Source organism: Mustela putorius, unplaced genomic scaffold, assembly GCF_011764305.1.
Source record: "Mustela putorius furo isolate JIRA1106 unplaced genomic scaffold, ASM1176430v1.1 tig00000407_pilon_pilon_pilon, whole genome shotgun sequence".
Lineage (NCBI taxonomy): Eukaryota > Metazoa > Chordata > Mammalia > Carnivora > Mustelidae > Mustela > Mustela putorius.
Window position 1 is genome coordinate 18,073,384 of NW_025421373.1, and position 20,714 is coordinate 18,094,097.

Genomic DNA, 20,714 nt, shown 5'->3' on the forward strand with positions numbered 1-20,714 from the left:
TTTTATCTGCATGCCCTACAATTCTATATGTGATATTTTCATTATCATTGAGTCGAAAATATTTTATAAAGTTGATTGAGTTTTCTCCTTTGTTGTAAAGGTAACTCATAATTGTATTGCTTAAGTTCTAATCTAAATATTTGAGCATTTTATGAGTTATCTTTAGATTATTATTTCTAGTTTAACTCTTCTGTAATCAGAGAATGTTCATTACAGGGTTTTTAACCCTTCAGTACCTGCTGTGATTTGCGTTATCGTCTGGGATGTCAATTTTGGTTATTATTTTATCTACCTTAAAAAGATGAATATATGTGTATTCTTTTTAATGCTCTTCATTGTATTTTCTGAACATCTAAGACGCAATCTTTGATTATTTTCCTTCTATCTGAAGAACTCCCCTTAGTATTTGTTTTCAGTCTGGTAATGAATGACTTCAGCTATTTTTCTCCCCTCAAGTATCTTTATTTCACTTGAATTTTGAGATATTTTCACTGAACTTAAAGTCCTAGTAGGCAGGGGTTTTTTGTTTTGTTTTGATTTATGTTTTCTTTCATGAACTTGGAATATCATTTCATTATTTTCTGGCTTCCACCATTTCTGATGAGATGCCAGTTGTCAATCTTTTGATCATTGGAAAGTAGTGTGAAAGTAGTGTGATATGTGTGTGTGTGTCTGTCTCTCTCTGCCTTTAATATTTCTCTTAGATTTTAATGTCTAGCAGATTGCTATATGTACCTAACTCTAGTGTTAGATTTCTATTTCCTGTCTTTGACTGGAAAGAGTTTCTTGAATATGTGATTTCATGATTTTGTATATCCTGGAGAGTTCTGCCTCGTTAACTTCATTTTTTCCCCCTTGTTCTGGGTCTCCAATTACGTGTACATTTGAATTTTTCATCTGGTCTCACATATCTTTTTTTTTTTTTTAAGATTTTATTTATTTGTCACAGAGAGAGAGTGAGCATAGGCAGACAGAATGGCAGGCAGAGACAGAGGGAGAAGCAGGCTCCCTGCTGAGCAAGGAGCCTGATGTGGGACTCGATCCCAGGACACTGGGATCACGACCTGAGCCAAAAGCAGCTGTTTAACCAACTGAGCCACCCAGGTGTCCCTGGTCTCACATATCTTTTATACTCTTTTGTAAATTTTCACTATTTTCCTCTCTAGCTTCATCCTGTATAATTTTACCTGATCTTTCTGTTTACTAAGCCTCTCTTCTGCTCTATCTAATCTTTTATCCCTGTCTATTTAGTAGTTCATTTTGGATATTGTTTTCTCAAATATCTAGAATTTTTTAATGCTTTTTTAAGATTTTCTTTTTTGGCACCTATTCTTTTAAACATGTTAGTCAGAGTTATTTTATTTTATTTATTTTTAAGATTTTATTTATTTTGCCCATTATCATCTGGAGGATCTGGTAGAATATGTCTTTATATCTGTCAGAGAGAGAGAGAGTGCACAAGCAGGCGAAGTGGCAGGGAGAGGCAGAGAGAGAAGCAGGCTCCCCGCTAAGCAAGGAGCCGGATGTGGAACTCGATCCCAGGACACTGGGATCATGCATGACCTGAGCCAAAGGCAGCGGCCCAACCCACTGAGCCACCCAGGTGCCCTAGTCATAGCTATTTTAAAGCCATTCCTGATAACTTCAAAAATCTGGCATATAAATTGTTCTGTTTCTTTTTTCACTAGGTTTTAGATTACTTCATCCTCTCACAATGAATGGGTTATGTCCATTTTTTTTCTGCAATGACAACCAATGACAATAAACATCCTGAAACATGTCTTCTTGTGCACATAAATAATAATTAAGAATGAGTATAAGTACAGTAGAATTGCTAGATTAAAAATATCATGCACATTATAACTTTTCTAGAAACTTACAATTACTTTCCAAAGAGATTATACCAGTACTTTTCTACCAAGCATATATTTCCCATTTTTTCCATAATCTCAGCAACACTTGCTCTTGTCAGACTTTTAAATTTTCCAATTTGTGCAACATATTTTATTGTGATTTCCCATTTCTGATACATTCTTAATAATTATTATGTTTCTAAATATTATGTTTCTGTCTCAAAAATGTCCAGATACATTCTCTTTGGCTAACATGTAACTAAATGGATAATAATCACTAAAATGATCATTAAATATTTTTTACGTTATATAGATTTTATTAAATTTGCTCTTTTTGTCTTTATTATGAAATATATTTTCCCAGTTCACTAAGATGAATCAATGGCTCAGAATTGTTTTTTTGAAGGCAAAGTAGCACTGAGAATGACAACAAGAACACCATTCAAAGCTAATTTTGAAAACACAAATACAGAACAGATACATCCTATGAATTGAGAATATGACTCAGTATATGATGACATAAATAAATCCAAAATGAAAGGGCATAGAAAAAGAAAAAAAAAAGTACTAATGAGAATCATGACCTTCTGAACGCTGGATTCTTATAAGGTTGTCTCCATTTTTCCCTTTTCTCCATTACCTTGTCTGATAAGATATGGCAGCAGGATTTTTGAGCAGTGATATAAATAGATAAATTGTCAAGAATTTGACTTTTTTTTTAATATTCTTTATTTGACATTCACTTTTCTCTACCTGATTCTAAGGTGGTGATGCTATGTAGGTATTTGCCATTATCAATATTTTATAGATACTATTATCACTAACATCATGAGGCAAAAAGTAAGCAATGGTTTTAAATCTACTCTTTGTCTTTTTGAGTAATTATGGCCCATGAATTGTCTGCTCTAATCTTCAAAATGATTAAACTATTTTGATGCAAGCAAAAAGAAAAATTACTTCACAGATTTTTTCCATATGCATCTTTCCAAGTTTACATATATAGAAAGCAGTTGGTTTATTATGAAACTATTTCATCTGAATTTATTTGGGGCACTCTAACTGGATATGGTAGAAAAGAAAGGTGATGCAATGTTATTTGAAATCTGAGATTATTTTAAGTGATTTACCTTATGCTGGGTAGTCTTTAACTACCTGTAATAAGTACACAGTCATCTTCCTCTCCTTCTGAGCCAGTGCTGAGTAATGTAACGTCTACACATTTTTCAGAAGCATGTAGTGTTTACATGTTGAAATCTACTTCTTATTTTCATGTTCCCTGATTTCACTCGATGGGTTTGTTGGACTTCTTTTCAAGTGTATTTGTTTGTGTTGGGCAAGAAGCCAATGGTATTAGTTCATGGAAACCAGGTAGCTGTCAGATGGACTGTGGCAGCATGTCTAATTTTGCTATATTAAACCTCTCACAAAGCGTTAAGTAAGAGATTATAGGAAGTATGCATAAAGCACATGGTTTATAACTTCATAAACTTGTAGTGTTGGGAACAAGCTAAAACCACTCTCTTTTATCTTCTTTTCCATTTGGTTTCACCAATCTCTTTAAACCACTACTGGAAGAATGGGTGAAACTGTAAAAATTTTTCATGACCACAAGAAAGCTCATTCCCAAGTAATGGCCATACCAAGAGTTAGTCAGAAATACTCGAGAAGCTAACAAGGATTTTCTTTTCAATCCACACAAGTATCTATTTTGTATGCCATGAAAGTATGTTGAGTCCTTATAATTGCTGATGTCCAAGTATATTTTAATGTCTTAGAAATCATATTATTTTTATAGCTAGCAGTTTCTGTTGCAGAAACTAAAGGATATCCCAATAGTTTTTTCTTTGTTTGCTTGTTGTTGCTTTTTCATGTTTTTGTTTTGTTTTGTTTTTAGAACAGAAACTCTTGAAGTTTGGACTAAGTAGTACTTGCTAATTGTTTTTCTAAATGAGCACAGGCAAATTAAATGTTTGGGTTTCTGAAGCATGTACCATTGGGACGACACTACTGAAAAAACAGTAAAATAATTTAGTGGTTCAAAATCAGTTACAAGAATGAATATGTAATTAGAGTGTGAAAGAAATCACAAGTTACAAAGCCAAAAAAGCTGAAAACAACACAAACATCACAAAAACAGCATACTATTTTTTCAAGTAGCTGTCTCACATATCCTTGGTCATGTACTTCAGTACCTACTATGTGACAGGCTCTATACCATGAACTTGGAATGACTAAAGCTCACCTTGTTTTCTCCAATCTTTTCAGAGGCTCTTTGTATCCTTGAAAGTCTAGCACAGAATAGGCACAAAGAAATGTTTATAAAATAAAAGTGGTCTAAGAAATGAATTAAGATTTTAAAAAGATGACTCTTCCTGTCCTCCTATCTTATAAATTCATAGGTTCATCAAGGCCACAAAGAATAACTAAAACAGCCAAAGCATTTTTGAATTGGATTAATACATGACATTATGCATAATATGAGGAAGAATTTTTCCACACTGGGAAAGCAAAAGCTAATGAAGACATATTATCAAAGCCATTTAAAGTAATTTAGCCTCTGAAGAAAAGATGATGCAAGAAGGAAAATGATTGTGTGACCCCCTTTTCAATAATGTGTTTGCTCTTGAAAAATATGAATGAAGCCAGAGCCTCCATCCTCCATTTGGGAATCCTAAAAGCAAATGTCAGATATTGCAATTAGGAGCCACGATACAGGCTTTATCCAGAAACCAGATATTGACACAGAATGTTCAAGTGTGGAAAAGTAGTTAAAAGGTGGTCAGGTCAGTTGGAATGCAAGTAGGGGAAATTCACCATAGGCTGTCTGATGGGCGAAAGGGAGAAGATCAAAGACAGAAATGGACCAAGGTCAGGTTTAGTAAAAACAGAAGGGGCAAAGCAAGCAGGTGAGGCATAGAAGGGGATGTAGAACCATGTAATCCTAAAGGTAGAAAGGTCTGTGCTGTAAGGTATGTATCTTTTAGCTAGTTAACATCTCTGGAGTGGTTCTAACTGGACTGGATTTAAGAAAGTTCAACCCCAGAATTATAGATGTCACACGGCCTTTAGTTCGGCAACATTTGTAAGTAATCCTTCCTCTTTGGGGTAGCTCAAGAATCTTCTAGAAGTCTAAAATGATGTTAATATTTCCAGGATTTCAGTCCATTACTGTTTAAGTCAGACCACTTCCTCTCCCCTTCCCAAGCTAAGGCACAGGACTCTCTCCATGTTCCCTTCCTTTACTGGGTGACTGCCTGCTCCCAATTCCCCAGGACTGCAGGGGTTCCTCAGATGCAGGACTGGGTTTCAAAATTAGGACTGTCTCATTAAACCAGGATGAGTTGATAATCCCAGCTGTGGGCCAGGTAATTTTGCACTCAGCCCTAATTTTGCAACAGAGTGGTGATAGGGGCTAACTCATGTTCCCAACACTAGATTTCCAATCCAGAGCACCTTTCATTACAATTTGTCCTTAGAAGATATTAATTTAATCAATGTGCTGGAATTTATTTTCACATTTGCATTTGTAATGTACATACAAAGTCCTAGGTTGAAAACAAAGATATATTCTTTTATGAAAGAAAGGTTTGGGATGCTAATATTGAGATTTTTGTTTTTATTTCACAATAGTATTCTCTGTGTGTGTGTGTGTGTGTGTGTTTAAATTATAATGCTCCGAATGGGGCAGGATGAAATTTATTACTAGATACTCAGACACCATAGAACAAAAATTTTCATTCTGATAACTAGTCAATTTTCTTGGAGTGGCACTTCCATGGAAATTGAGCCATCGAGCTACTGAGAAAAAAACATTTTCTGAGCTCTAAAGCAAAGTAGATCTTATGAAACCCATAAATTAACATTTGGAATAAGATTAATGCATCATAATCTCACTCTATTTTACAAATTCGACTCTCTATTTCATGTACAGACAAACTGAAATAACGAAGAGCATCAAAAAGCCCATCTCACCTTAGAAATTAAAATGCTAAGCTGATGGTATTATTTTATGCCAGCATTTATGACTATGTGTGTGATGCAGGGTGGAAGAAATGGAAGACACATGGATGTCAACTTGGACTTCTTAAGGGGTGAGAAGCAAATTATGTATTTCGAATCTACTTGGATATGTGCAAATGATGGGGCTCAGCATTTTGGAGATCTTAGCATTTCAAATGTGAACGTTTTGTATTGAGATTTCATTGAGTAGTTCTCTTACATTTCTTTGTCAATCTTGTTTGTTGTTGGGGGGAAAAATGCAATCCTGCACATTAAAATGTGCTGAAATATTTCAGAAAGAATATGAATTATAAAGTCATCATGAAATATTGACTGATAATCCACAGTCCAGTAAATGATGTATAGAAGCTATGGAGATTAAGGCATATATTCATTGTGTGTTGACTTCTAGGTCCTCAGCATAATATTAGGGAAGAACATTGAAATGGACAATGGGGAACCTGACTGCTATCTGTTCATTTTAATGAGAGTTTGCTCCATTTGAGATGTTGTACTAAATGCTTTAATAATTATTATTTTATCTAATTCCCAGAATAACTCTATTAGGTGGTATTTCCCCATTTACAAAAGAGAATATGGAAGGTTAAAGAGTTTAAACACAAGCCAAGCCAGGATTCATTTTCAGGCCACACAGTCCAGAATTCTTTCTCTGGAAATGAATCCCTGACTGCCTCTTGTGGGGCTACATGTTTGTTAGCCTGCACATCTTGTGCTGTGTGAACATGATATTTGCTAACCCTACAAATTTGCTAGAGATCATTTTAAATGATGAACACATTTAATAGAAAAGGCATTACAATGATTTGTTTGGAAAAAATATAGTTTTTAATCAAGATTAGTGAAGAAAGGAGGTTATAAAAGTATATTTATACTTGATTAGAATTTAGTGAAATAACATATTTATATGAATGGAAACCAGACATGTAAAATACCAGTATTATAACACTATCACTTTAGAGTGGTAGAATTATGAATGCCTTTTCTAGATTTTCTATAATGTGATATTGTTTTAATGATGAAAAATTTAATAAATTTTCAAAATTAAAAAGTGTAGGAACACATTAGAAACATAAAATGTAATGATTATTACAAGTGAAATTAAACCTATAATAGAGTATTCAATTTCTGAAATGATATCTGTTTCAAGTACCAGGTGAACCACAGAATTACATGTTTTAGTCCAGAAATTAAAAAAAAAAAAAAACCATTATCATTAGTCCCTTTCAGTCTCCCCAGTGATGAATATTTAATTTGGGTTGTGATCCATTCACACATGAAAAAGTAGGTCCTCTGTGAAGATTAATGATTGAGTGACTGACCATGTAACACATTTACCTTTTTTTCTAAAACATGCATCCACCACCTGTCTTCTTAGAACAGGTCAGAGCCCAGAGCAGTTATTGTATCTGTGTGAGATTATTATTTTCTCCCAGAAAAAAAATTAATCAATTGTGTGTGTTTACTGTTTCATCTTTTCTCCCTCTCCTAACCTGGGAATCATAGAAGACTCTTTGTTAACATCTGTAATTTACCATGATTAATATTTCAAAGGAAATATCACCTGGCACCTCGTTAACTATGACTTTTCAGGCTAATATGATTCTCTAATAACAAGTTGGCCACAAAATTAAGACCCTGGAGAAACATTTTGAGGCTTAAGTGATCCCTTAAACTAGATTAACAGTTTGATTATCACACATTAGAAGTAGATGAGCTGGACAAGAAATATAAAGTGAGTTTATAGCACAACAGACATTTCAAAACTTAACCCATCTATGTCATTTTTGATAATATAATTAAAAATAACTAACTGTCTGAGGAAGGAATGATTATCCTCATTTAGGGATGAGGAAACTGATGCTCAAGCAACACAGGTACATCTAGCTTTTATGTAAAGGCTCTTAACTGCAGCTCAGTGTTGCCTCTAAAGCAGTCATTGTGGAACCTAGTGAGATTGTGCTACCGTTACTCTAAACAGTGCTCTTATTTGAGTTGTTTTCATAGAACCTCAGGAGGAACACCAAAAATTAAATTCTGTTACTATATAGGAAGACCCACGTCTCTACGTTAGACAGCTTTCTTCAAACCTTAGGCTATTTTCCAAAAATCGGGTCTACCCATGGAGAACAAAGATTCTATCTCGGTAGATAAATTACTCTAAAGTCCAACCTGAAAGATAATGTGAAATATTTTGAATACTGTTAATAGTGTTAAAGTAGATGTACAGTCCCTAAAGGTGGGCAGTGATGGCAATAAATACACTTGAGAGTTTCTGTTTGATTTGTGGAGGGGAGAGATGGTTGCCATAAATGCTTGTGCAAGCTTCAGAAACTTGAAGTTTTGGTGCTGGACCCCTTTGAATATATAGATGTTAAGATTCTCTGTGATGAAGGATACACTGAAATTAGTTCTTATTTGAAATCTGGTATGGAATAAGCTAAATACATGATTGGTATTTAAACTAAACATGCACTTCAAGTAACATTGTGGTTAACGTTCGTCCCACGGATCATTCCGCCATGGATCCATTATCTGTACTATTGCCCTCTCTGCATTTCTCTGTCTTGGGTCCAGAGATTTTATGAGATACTTGGGGAAAAACCGAGTTGAGATCCTGATGAACTTGCTTTTCAGAATCTTTCTGGTACACCCCTGCGTAAAAACTTGTGTATGCATTAAGTACTAGAAGTGCTTATGGAAGGAAACAAACACTATTAACTGAAATTGTTCTGAAGGAAGTTTTGAAGAACTTGAGGCTTAAATTGCACTTGGGAGGATTTGAAGAACTAGGAAATTTATGAATTACCAATTAAAGAGTTAACACAGTACTGTGAATTTAAAACTGGGTGTGAATTTACAGAGACTTATCTTTAATTTCTTCAATATTTATGCTGTCCTCAAACTCCTGAACAAAAAGGTAAAGCTAAGATCTGTTTGACACAGTCTTCAAGGCCCAACCTAATTCTCAATTTCTTAGCAAGGATTTCTCCAATTAAAACAACTCTGATTGTCTTTCCTTTTCTAAATGCCTAATGGGGCATCCTTTGAAACTCTTGTTTTGGCATTCTATCAAATATCATTTTTTAAAAAGTTTTTACTTGTTTATTTGAGAGAGAGAGCACATGTGCAAAGGAGCGAGTGCTCAATCGGGGGGAGTGGCAGAGGGAGAAGGAGAAGCTGGCTCCCTGAGGAGCAGGGAGTGGGTATGAGACTCCAGGGAAGGAGCGGGCCGCGGGACTTGATCCCAGGCCCTGAGATCATAACCTAAGACAAAGGAAGATGCTTAACTGAGTAAGCTAACCAGGTGCCCCTCAAACATCATCTTTAGAATGTCACTGGATTTTTAATTATGTTTTCCACCACCTCAAGATAGACGGTAAGTGTGCAGAGAAAGGTGGATGTATTACATACTTTTTTGGATTCCCCACAGATCAGCTATTGGAAGACTAGGTTCTGAATATATACTCTGAATAGATGAGAACAGCCAATATAGTTGTTTTTTGACTATACTAAAGGTTTTGTGTACATAAATGTAGGTGTGTAGATGTGTATGTGTGTAGGTGTGTATGTGTATTGTGCATGTCTGTTAAAATTTATGGTTTCCCAGTGTGACTTTTTAGCAACAATTTAAATGCAGAAAAAAATAAAAGTTTGATTAACACAATGTGTGTAACCAATTATGTAAATATGCAAACCATCAGCTTTATGTATGCAATACTAAATGTCATTAGATTAATTCTAACATCATCATTTTCATTTACACTTTAGGTGTAAGTTAGATTTTTTTGTGCTTTATTATGTTTATCCTATCCCTGTAATAAGTTATAAAGTTATCAGGAACAAAAGTTGGTCTCCAATATATAAGTTAATTTTCAGAACATGCAACAACATTTTCTACTTTCAAAGTATCCTAAAAGCATTCACTTAGATGCTGTGATTATGAGGATTAAATAGAAAAGAGATTCCTGCTCCATTCACCAGTGACAAAGTCAACCTGGAATCCACCCATGCTTTGCTTTTTAAGATGGAGTTTGCTGATTTATCAGTCTGTTTCTTTTCAGTCTATCTAAGCAGTAGTCATTTTCAGTGTACCAGCATTCCCTCTTTCTCCTTGAATTACACCGTACAGTTGTTTAGTAGAGGTTAGAAGCAGGAGGAATGTTGCTGAGAATTATTCTTCAGAATTAACTCAAGAAGTGATGCTTTCCCACAGTTGGAAGGCAGACATCATGATGTCAATATGAAGAACTTCCTGAATTGGGTTCTATTTCTGGGTTCACCATGAATTAGCATACGACCTTGAATAAGTCACTTTGCCAGTTTTAACCTAATTTTTCATTAGGTGAGGAGGTTAGATTGGATTACTTTTGACATCCTTTAGTGGTCTAAAACCTTATGAAGCTGGTTCACAGGTGAAATTGCTCCTTGAGGGAACCCAGACAGACTTATAATAAAATATTCAATATGCATGAAAAATAAGTATTGCCTTTTCTTTTTAAATGGCATAAGACCTGTACCACCTTCTTTGTTTTTCATATTTCTCTTTTTTGAAAATGATGAAGGCTGAGAGCTTTTAGGAAAGAAAGAGCTTACAGTTTTCCCCTATAACAATAAACAAGAAAACAAACAAACAAAGTGCTTGAATCCACTAAGAACATGGCAGTCCACCACTCTAGAATTACCAGGTATATTGGAGAGAAGGTAAATCCTCAATTCATGCATTTACATATATGGATGAAGATTTAGCCTTTGCTTTTGTTACTAGAAATTAGAAATAACTATTGAAATGCTACAAAATTATAGGACTGGGGATATCTTTAAAACTTCCCCTAAATACAGCTATAAAATGAATTTTTATATTTAAAAAAAGTGTGCTCAGACTTCAGCTCTGTTACAAAGCTGTAATGATCAAGACAGTATGATACTGGCACAAAAACAGACACATAGATCAATGGAATAGAATAGAGAGCCCATAAATGGACCCTCAACTTTGGTTAACTAATCTTCAACAAGGCAGGAAAGAATGTTCAGTGGAAAAAAGATAGTCTCTTCAGCAAATGATGTTGGGAAAATTGAACAGCAACACGCAGAAGAATGAAATTGGACTGTTTCCTTATACCACACACAAAAATAGACTCAAAACGGATGAAAGACCCCAATGTGAGACAAAATCCTTGAGTAGAATACAGGCAGCAACCTCTTTGACCTCAGCTACAGCAACTTCTTCCTAGAAACATCATCAAAGGCAAGGGAAGCAAGGGTAAAAGTGAACTATTCGCACTTCATCAAGATCAAAAGCTTTTGCACAGGGAAGGAAACAGTCAACAAAACCAAAAGACAACTGACAGAATGGGAGAAGATATTTGCAAATGACACATCAGATAAAGGACTAGTATCCAAAATCTATAAAGAACTTATCAAACTCAATACCCAAAGAACACAAAACCCAATTAAGAAATGGGCAGAAGACATGAACAGACATTTCTGTAAAGAAGACATCCAAATGGCCTAGAGACACATGAAAAAGTGCTCCACATCACTCAGCATCAGGGAAATACAAATCAAAACCACAGTGAGATACCACCTCACACCAGTCAGAATGGCTAAAATTAACCAGTCAGGAAATGACAGATGCTGGCGAAGATGCAGAGAAAGGGGAACCCTCCTACACTATTGGTGGGAATGCAAGCTGGTACAGCCATTCTGGAAAACAATATGGAGGTTCCTCAAAAAGTTGAAAATAGAGCTACCCTGTGACCCAGTAATTGTACTACTGGTTAGTTACCCTAAAGATACAAATGTAGTGATCCAAATGGGCCCATGCATCCAAATGTTTAGCAGCAATGTCCATAATAGTCAAGCTATGGAAAGAACCTAGATGTCCATCAACAGATGAATGGATAAAGAAGAGGTGATATACATATATACGATGGAATACTATGCAGCCATAAAACCCCCAAATCTTGCCATTTGCAATGACTTGGATGGAGCTAGAGGGTATTATGCTAAACCAAATAAATCAATCAGAGAAAGACAATTATCATATGATCTCACTGATATGAGGAATTTGAGAAACAAGACAGAGGATCATAGGGGAAGGGAGGGAAAAAAGAAACAAGATGAAACCAGAAAAGGAGAAAACCCATAAGGGACTCTTAATCCCAGGAAACAAACTGAAGGTTGCTAGGTGGGGGTTGTGGGAAGGATGGGGTGGCTGGGCCATGGACACTGGAGAAAGTACGTGTTATGGTGAGTACTGTGAGTTGTGCAAGACTGATGATGAATCACAGACCAGCACCCCTGAAACAAATAATACAGTATATATGAATTTTAAAAATTAAAAAAAAATTAATTTCTTAAAAAGTGTGCTTATAATTAGGGCACAAGTCCCAGTCTGACTGTCACAGTTTTGATTAAGTTTTACACTTGGGTAAAGCAAATGGACTGCATCCAAGCTGTCATGCCAAATGCCATGCTGTGTCCCCAAAGAGGATGCTGCTATTTGACACCCTGGAAACTTCTCCTGTGAGAAGGATGCTACTATATTGGGTTGCAACGTAATTCAAAGTTTTGGTTTGGTTTGGTTTGGGTTGGTGACTACTCGATTCCCCTCCCCGGTTGTCATCCACATCTCCGCTTCATCAGTTTGGTTAGCTGCATAATGAGCAAGAAGAAAAAAAGTCATCAGAATCATTTCCACTGCTGGGAAAACCGGAGCAACGCTGACTGTTAAAAGCTGTTAATTGCAGTTTACAAAAGAGAAATCCCTTATCTTTAAAAGTTCACTTGCTTGAGTGACTCATTCTTCCTGGGAGGGATTAATGCTTAATTAGAAAAAGATGCTAAACAATCTGATGTGCTTCCTGTACGAAAACCTTGCCTTAGTTTTAAAGATTCTTAACAAGGTAACATGTTAATTATTTAATGACTGATTTGCGCTGAGAACTAGAGATATGTGTTAAAATCGCAGCGCTTATCGCGTTTGGCACAGCTCCCAGAAATCAGTGCCCTGACTGTTCTAGGTTTTGGTGCCAAGTCTGTTTTTTGTTGTGGTTGGTGCTTGGTTTTGTTTTCCTACCTCTGGGTGTAAACATGTTTGTCAAAGTAACACGTTTGGGAGGGGTGCGGCCAGGACCAGGGTGCGCAAGCCTGGTGGTCAAGAAGGCGAGGGCGGGAAAGGAAGAGCCAAGAAGGGGGAAAGGCAGCCAGGTTTGTTGTGTGACTGCCTTCTTTTTCCGGATACCTGGAAACAGCTGTACTCCAACCTCACTGTGGGATACAAGGAAGGCAGAAGGAGTAGCGTGTGCCTTCAGAGGAAGGTAACCCGGCATTGCAAGCCCAACTTCACACGTTGCTTGTCTGTCAGGGAGTTTTCTCCTTCACAACAATACCCCAATGTTTTGGTAGGCAGGCTCCAGCTCACTTAGTAAGTGAGAGGCACGGGTGGAATGCCAGGTATGTCTACAGAGCAAAGCAGCGCAGGCAGGCTGACGCCAGGAGAGAATAGGCAGGTACCTATTGAGTTACAGGATTTCTACAAATCTAATCCGCATGTAATGTGAGACTTATTACAGAGCCAACCTCTGCTAGGGCTGCGAAGTCTAAGGATATGCACAGTCTCTGAAGCAATGATCCCAGTTAACCCATTGAAACCCAGCTTCCCTTGTCCAAACAGAAGAGCCTCCTACCTAGTGATGCTGTTTAAGGGAGATAGCGGTTACAGGTTGCTTACTAATGATATGAGAAATACTCAAGAGTAAGATATTTTGAAGTGCAACAGAGATATTTAATATGCCTGCAAACAGTAAACGTGCAACTACAGCCACAGTAACTAGGGCTATTTTAAGGTGCTCTCTATTTAATATGTCTGACACTGGATAGTCCATACATTACTAATGATGGGTATCTATAATTTATGGTACATTTTTTTTCATGTGATAAATTTGTTATGAAAATTTTAAATAGCAAAATTATTTATTAGTATCTAAAAAGCATCTGCTTAAGGGAAACATTTTCTTTCTAGGTCATCTTCATTAATTATCATAATAAATTGATGATAATTTGATTAAGGGAAGGAAATCAGAATTGCTAATGCAACTAGGAGACTCAGGTACTAGAGTCTCAAATATTCATGATGTATGTCATAGACTTTTCTTGATCAGCAGCTAACGAACCTCCTTGGAAAGTGGGCAAAAGAAGTGAAAGTGTGGTTTCTATACCTAATATATGATCATAAAGATTGTCTAAATCAGGCTTGAAAGATTAAAAATGGTCAGTCTTCCAGCAATCCCATAATAACACAAAGAAAAGAAAATTAAGATAATAGTTCTTACCTTATCAATGTAATTGGGGTAAAATCCAACCTAACCCCCAAAATTCACATTACAAACTATTCTTAAGACTGGTTCATGAAGGGGCACCTGGGTGGCTCCCTCAGCAAAGTGTTCAGTTCTTGATTTCGACACAAATCCTGATCTCGTGGGTCCTGAGATGGATTCCTGTGTCGGTCTCTGCGCTCAGAGGGGAGTCTGCTGAAGATTCTTTCTCCTTGGTTCTCTGCCCCGCCCCTCTTGCAGGCACTTGTTCTCTCTCTCTCAAATAAATAAAATAAGTCTTTAACCAAAAAGACTGATTCGCTAATAAATAATGTTTAATCACAGAAATATTCTATGAAGCTATGGCTCCAAGTGACCTTTATGTGTTTTTTACATATTGATACCCTCCCTCTCCACAGGTTCTTTATCTCCGTTACCATATTCAGATGCCAGGAATACACCTGCGACATCGCCTTTCTAAAGTTTTACTTATTCACACAAAGATGCCAAAATCAAGGCTTTCAAGGTCTGTGCACTGATATGAGAATTCTTATTTGCTGAGCATCTTCTGTCGTCCACACATAATGATACTTGACGGACGTTAATTTATCTGTACATTCTTATGATTCCTACTTCTCAGACAAAGAGAAGGAGGCTCAGATCAAGTAGCCAACGAGAGGCAGATGCAGAATTGAACCCAGGACTGGTGGATTCAAAGCATATTTAGATGGGATGAAAGATGGCTCTGCTCCTTCCTTGTTTCTGAACTGACACAAGCTGCTGAGTTTCTATGTGCCTAAATGGGCTCACCTTTGAGGAGGCATCGGACAGCATCATGCTTTCGCGAGGACTGAAAAGACAAGTGACCACAAGCATATAGAAGTGTGGTGGTCGATACTAAGGTTAGCTTAGCTCTAACATACCACACAAGTCTCTCTGTGCCTTAAACCATGTGCTTTTCTATATATGCTCAGTGCACCGCAAAAGTGATTAATTTGAATGTGGTGGGAGAAAAAGGATAAAAAACGAGACTGTTCCACTCTCCCCTCCCTGGCCCCCCTGGCCTCCTGAATTGTACAGCTCAGACAGAATGTACTGAGGGAGCCTGCCTCTGAACAATATTGGAAACTTTGCTTTTAAGTTGATCTGTGACATTAAAGCCAACCCAATCCTAAATTTGTTCACTCCCCTGTGCTGCTTATTTCTTTCAAGCTATTGCCAACTTTATCCCTGTTTAACCTTTGTGGTAGATAAGTAGATGCTATTAAATGTTGGACTACTGAGCAGGCCTCTTGAAAACAGCAGTCAGGTTTTGAAAAAAGCAGATAGAGCAATATTCCAAGCAGCTTTTTAAGAAGCATAAAACACTGATTAAAACACGAAAGACTGATTAAAACACTGAATAAAACATTTGCAGAAATAGCATCATTTTGATGTTGCTCCTAATCCCCAAGTTATTAATATCTTTAATATTTGGTAAAAATAAGAATTCTCTAGTGAGAATGAATGATTTTACAGGGTGATAATATCCTATATTAATTGTAGCTCTGACTTTGGTTTTAACACGGCACGGAACATTTTTCTTTTTTTTTTTTTTTAGGCCAGATACATGTTTGAAAAACCAAAATATCTCTATATTTAGGTATATATCCATATTTTTATAGGTTACATTTAAAATTACCAATATAGGGGGCACTGGGTGGCTCAGTGGGTTAAAGCCTCTGCCTTCGGCTCAGGTCATGATCTCAGGGACCTGGGATTGATCCCGGCATCAGACTCTGCTCAGCTGAGAGCCTGCTTCCTCCTCTCTCCCTCTCTGCCTGCTGCTCTGCCAACTTGTGATCTCTGTCTGTCAAATAAATGAGTAAAATCTTTGAAAAAAAAATAAAATTACCAATATAAACATGGCTTAGAAGACTTTCTTTTTACAATTAACAAAGCAGCATCAATGCTTGCAAATTAATTTTTCAAAGAAATGCTCTAAAAATTTAAAAGCAAACATTAAAACACCTTAATAAGAAATAAATCTGAATTGTTCAAAATTCAATTTCTTAGAATATTTTCTGCGTGCACCTTAAAAATGTGTATTTTACCATTACTGGGTGGGCGTTTTACAAATATTAAGATAGTGGGAAGTGTTCAAATTTATCACATGCTTGTTGACATTTTGTCTACCCCTTCTATCAATTATTAAGGGCAATTTTGAAATCTATCACTGTACTTGTGGAATTATCTATTCATTCTTGCAGTTTTATCAGGTTTTTTAACGTATATTTTCAAACTCTTTTCTTGGGCACATGATTGTTTCAGACTGTTATGAACTGATACCTTTTCATTACAAACTGACCAGTTTAATCCTGGAAATATTCTTTGGTCTAAAATCTACTTTGTCATATACTGATATAGCTTTTCTAAGCTTTCATTTTAATAGGGTGGACACAAGTATAATTTCTTTTACATCTTTTGATCTACTTGCTTCCTTAAATTTTAAGTGCTCTTTAAGTGTTCTTCTATAGGCAGCATACAGCCTTGATTTTTGTATTTAATCTGACAATACCTGTTGATCCATTGTTTAAACCACTTACAGTTAAGGTGATTACTAATATAGTTATGTTTATATACATCATGTTCCTATTTATTTAATACATCTCATTTCTTCTTTATTTCTTCTTTTCTCTTTATCTGGCTTCTCTTACGTTGGGTATTTTGATGATGTCATTTTATCCTCTTGGTTTATTAATTATGGCTCTTTGTTAATTCTGTTAGGTTGTGTAGTGCCTATCTAACTTACCACAAGCTGCCTTCGAGTAATATTTTCCTACCTCATGTATCCATCCTTTCCTAGCTTCTATGCTCTTTCTTTTTATTTATATTATAAATTCTAAAATATATTTTTTGATTAGACAATCATATTTTAAAGTGATTTAAGTAATAAGAAAACAGTAATCTATTATATTGATCTGGAAGTCATTTCCAGTATTCTTCATTTCTTTGTATAGCTCCGCAGAGGATTTCATCGAGAATTACTCATCTGTATTTCATCTTATATCATTTTCTTCTGCTCGAAGGACTTCCTTGAACATTCCTTGCAGTGCAGCTTTGCCGGGGTTCCATTCTTTCAGCTTTCACTTGCCTGTGTTACCTTAGTATTTGAAAGGTATTTTCACTGAATAGAATTCTAGGTTGACAAGTTTGTTTTTCAGTACTTCAAAGATGCTCTACAATCTGCTCATTTTTATTGTTTCCAGTGAGTAAACTGCTCTCTTCCTTTTCGTTCCTTTGTATATAATATCTTTTTTCTCCTCCTCTGGCTGCTTTTAAGATGTTCTCTCTCTTACCATTTATGAGTACTTGGATTATCAGTTGCCTTAGTGTAGTTTTTTTTTTTGGTGTTTGGTGTGCTTGGAGTTCATTGTCTTAGATACATGGATTTATTGTTTTCATCAGATTTAGAATGATTTTGGCCATTATATATATTTTTAATTTTCCTTCCTACCCCCCCCCCCCGCTCCGTTTTCTTCAGGGACTCCAAGCACATGCATATTAGGTGGCTTGAAGTTATCCTTTAGGGCACTGAGGCTGTGCTAATTTTTGAAATTTATTCTCTCTTCTTCTGTGTTTCATTTTGAATGGTTTCTATTGGCATGTTCATTAACCTTCTCTTCTGTAATACTTAATCTGCTGTTAATCACATCCAGTTTATTATTATTTTTTAAATCTCACCCCTTGTAGTTTTCATCTCAAAAATTTGATTTGGTTCTTTTTATATCTTCCATAATCTCTAGTTAACTTTTGAACATATAAAATGCAATTAAAATCATGGTTCTGATGGTCTTGTCTGCTACCATCTTGATGTCTCATTTTATAATTTTTGAGGTAGGTGTGGCTCAGTGCTTGTTTTAGGGATAATTATCCTCCACTTCTCAGCAAGATCTTAGTGAGTACTTGCCCCAAAGCCCCTTGAATTATAAAGTTTTCTAGGTTTTATGGTAGAAACAGGCATTCTCCAGGCCCTGAATGAACTGTAGAGTGCTATTACTCTTGAAACTTTTTAGGTCGTTCTTTACTTAGCCACAAGTAGTTTCTTTATATACATGTGTTGATCAGCATGATGCTAAATATTTAGGTAACCTCTATAAATTTCTCAGTTTCTTTTTCTGTCTAGTGTTCTCTCCAGTACTTGCCCTATGAACTCTTGTTCCCTTGGTCTTCCCGGATCTGCTGCTCTGTTTCTTCAATTCAGGGAGATCCCCAGACTCCCCTTGGTTTTCCCTTCCCTGTAGTGCAGCCTTGAGTCTCTCTGAAGATAAAAAGCTTGGATGATCATAAGGTGCACCTCACTCTCTGTCTCTTAAGGATTTCTATAAGTTGTTGTGTAGTGTCAGGTATCTTGAAAACTACTGTTTTATTTCATGTGTTTTGTCTTTTTATTATTGTTTTTTTTCATTCTGGAAGGGAAGGCTAGTCACTGTTTCTTCATTTTGGTCAGAAACAAGTAAAACTCAATTTCTAAACCAGAGAGAGGAATTTAGTAATTCTAGGAACTGAAGATGTTCTTACCCATTTTTAGTTTCTCACTGAATAGTTGAGGGCATTAATGCACCAAAAAATAAGTAAAGTTTATAACATCATACAACTAGTTATAGTGACAGTATTAAGAATTTGTGTTTTCTTATGCCTATATTCTAGAATTAATCTGTATGTGTTTTAGTCATAGACACATCTGAAAAGAATCACAAAAGTCATTTTTTTTTTCCATTCTTGCTTCTTAATTTTCACATAGTGAAACTGAGAACCAAAGAGGTTATCATATTGTGCAGAATCCAGAGGCTACTGTGGATCTGGGCAAAGAAAGAGAACTAGTTTAACTAATTGTTTCTTCTGGTTCCTGATCTGCTCAAACTGAAAGCAGAACACTGAAGGCTGGCCATGGAAAGTGGCTCACTGTGCTGATTCTCCTTTAATCACAGTTCAAAATTAAAACAAAGAAAAACAAGAAACCTGCTTTGTAAAGAGAATGCTCATGAGACTTTTTAGCCTTAAGGAAGTTAGAAAGTTAGAATCTATGTGACCAATTAAGAATGGCATTGCCCAAGGCAGTCAATAGCTCTCCAAGGAAAGGCCCACATTAACCACATAGAAAGGTTAAGGATAGATGGCAGCTGAACAAGTGAATAACAAATTTTTGGACAATGCTCATACTCGAAAACTAGTCCTTTTCATAGCTTGCTATTCCTTCAGTTCTTTCTTCTAGAATACCACAAATATAAAACAAACAACCGACCTCAAGGAGGTACTGATTCATACTACAGACAAAATCTCTGATAGATAAACAATGGATGTTATCCTGCCTAAGGTATTTATAATTTAAAGGAATAATCTTGGTGACTCTGAGACAGTGTTTTTGAAAGTATATGCCATGATCACTAATAAATGGTCATAGAATAAAAACTTTCTGAGTTAAGTATTTAACTTCTCAAAGTTAGGCAACTTTATTGTGATTTCAGTCTTTAAGTCACTGATGGCCAAATACACATCTCTAGAGAGCAAATTTCCCAAATTTTTTCATGGAACCATTGTTTCAAGACTAGTATTCTATAAAAATATGCCAGAAAAAATTAACCTAAGAAATAAATCCTATGGTTACATTTTTAGGTGTTATAGTAGTTTGGTGTGTTTTTTTTGTTTTGTTTTGTTTGTTTGTTTTTTAGTGTTGCCAGGAAATTTTGCCAATTTTATTTATTTATTTTTTATTTCTTATCAGTGTAACAGAATTCATTGTTTATGCACCACACCCAGTACTCCATGCAATCCGTGCCCTCCATAATACCCACCACCTGGTTCCCCCAGCCTCCGACCCCCCACCCCTTCAAAATCCTCACATTGTTTTTCAGAGTCCATAGTCTCTCATGGTTCACCTTCCCTTCCAATTTCCCTCAACTCCCTTCTCCTCTTGTCCTCCATGCTATTTGTTATGCTCCACAAATAAGTGAAACCATATGATAATTGACTCTCTCTGCTTGACTTATTTCACTCAGCATAATCTCTTCCAGTCCCATCCATGTTGCTACAAACGTTGGGTATTCATCCGGTATTCATCCTTTCTGATGGAGACATAATACTTCATAGTGTATATGGACCACATCTTCCTTATCCATTCATCCATTGAAGGGCATCTTGGTTCTTTCCACAGTTTGGTGGCAGTGGCCATTATTGCTATAAACATTGGTGGGTAAGTGTTTTTGAGGCTAAGAACTATTTTTTCAGATATAACAGGGTTAACAACTTCCATCCTTCCAAAGGTGACCTTCTGAATTTTCCAAAGTAATGTGCTGAATGCTTTCTTTCTAGGAGGTTTGCATAGAAACTATGCTCAAACAAGAGAAATTAACAGAAATTTTCTACTCATGATACTTCCCAAGCAGGAACCATTACCCCTTAATTACAGAACACTGAAATTGTATTTTGGGGAACAAAGAGGAATAAAAAAACCCCTTAGATGGGTGGCATAAGGAGGAGGAATTAG

At 36.1% G+C, this 20,714-nt stretch overlaps 1 pseudogene; it reads left to right on the plus strand.

The window, feature by feature from the left end:
• Window positions 1-13,330: 13,330 nt before the first annotated feature.
• LOC123391906 overlaps window positions 13,331-20,714 on the plus strand; it is a 47,101-nt pseudogene continuing 39,717 nt past the window's right edge.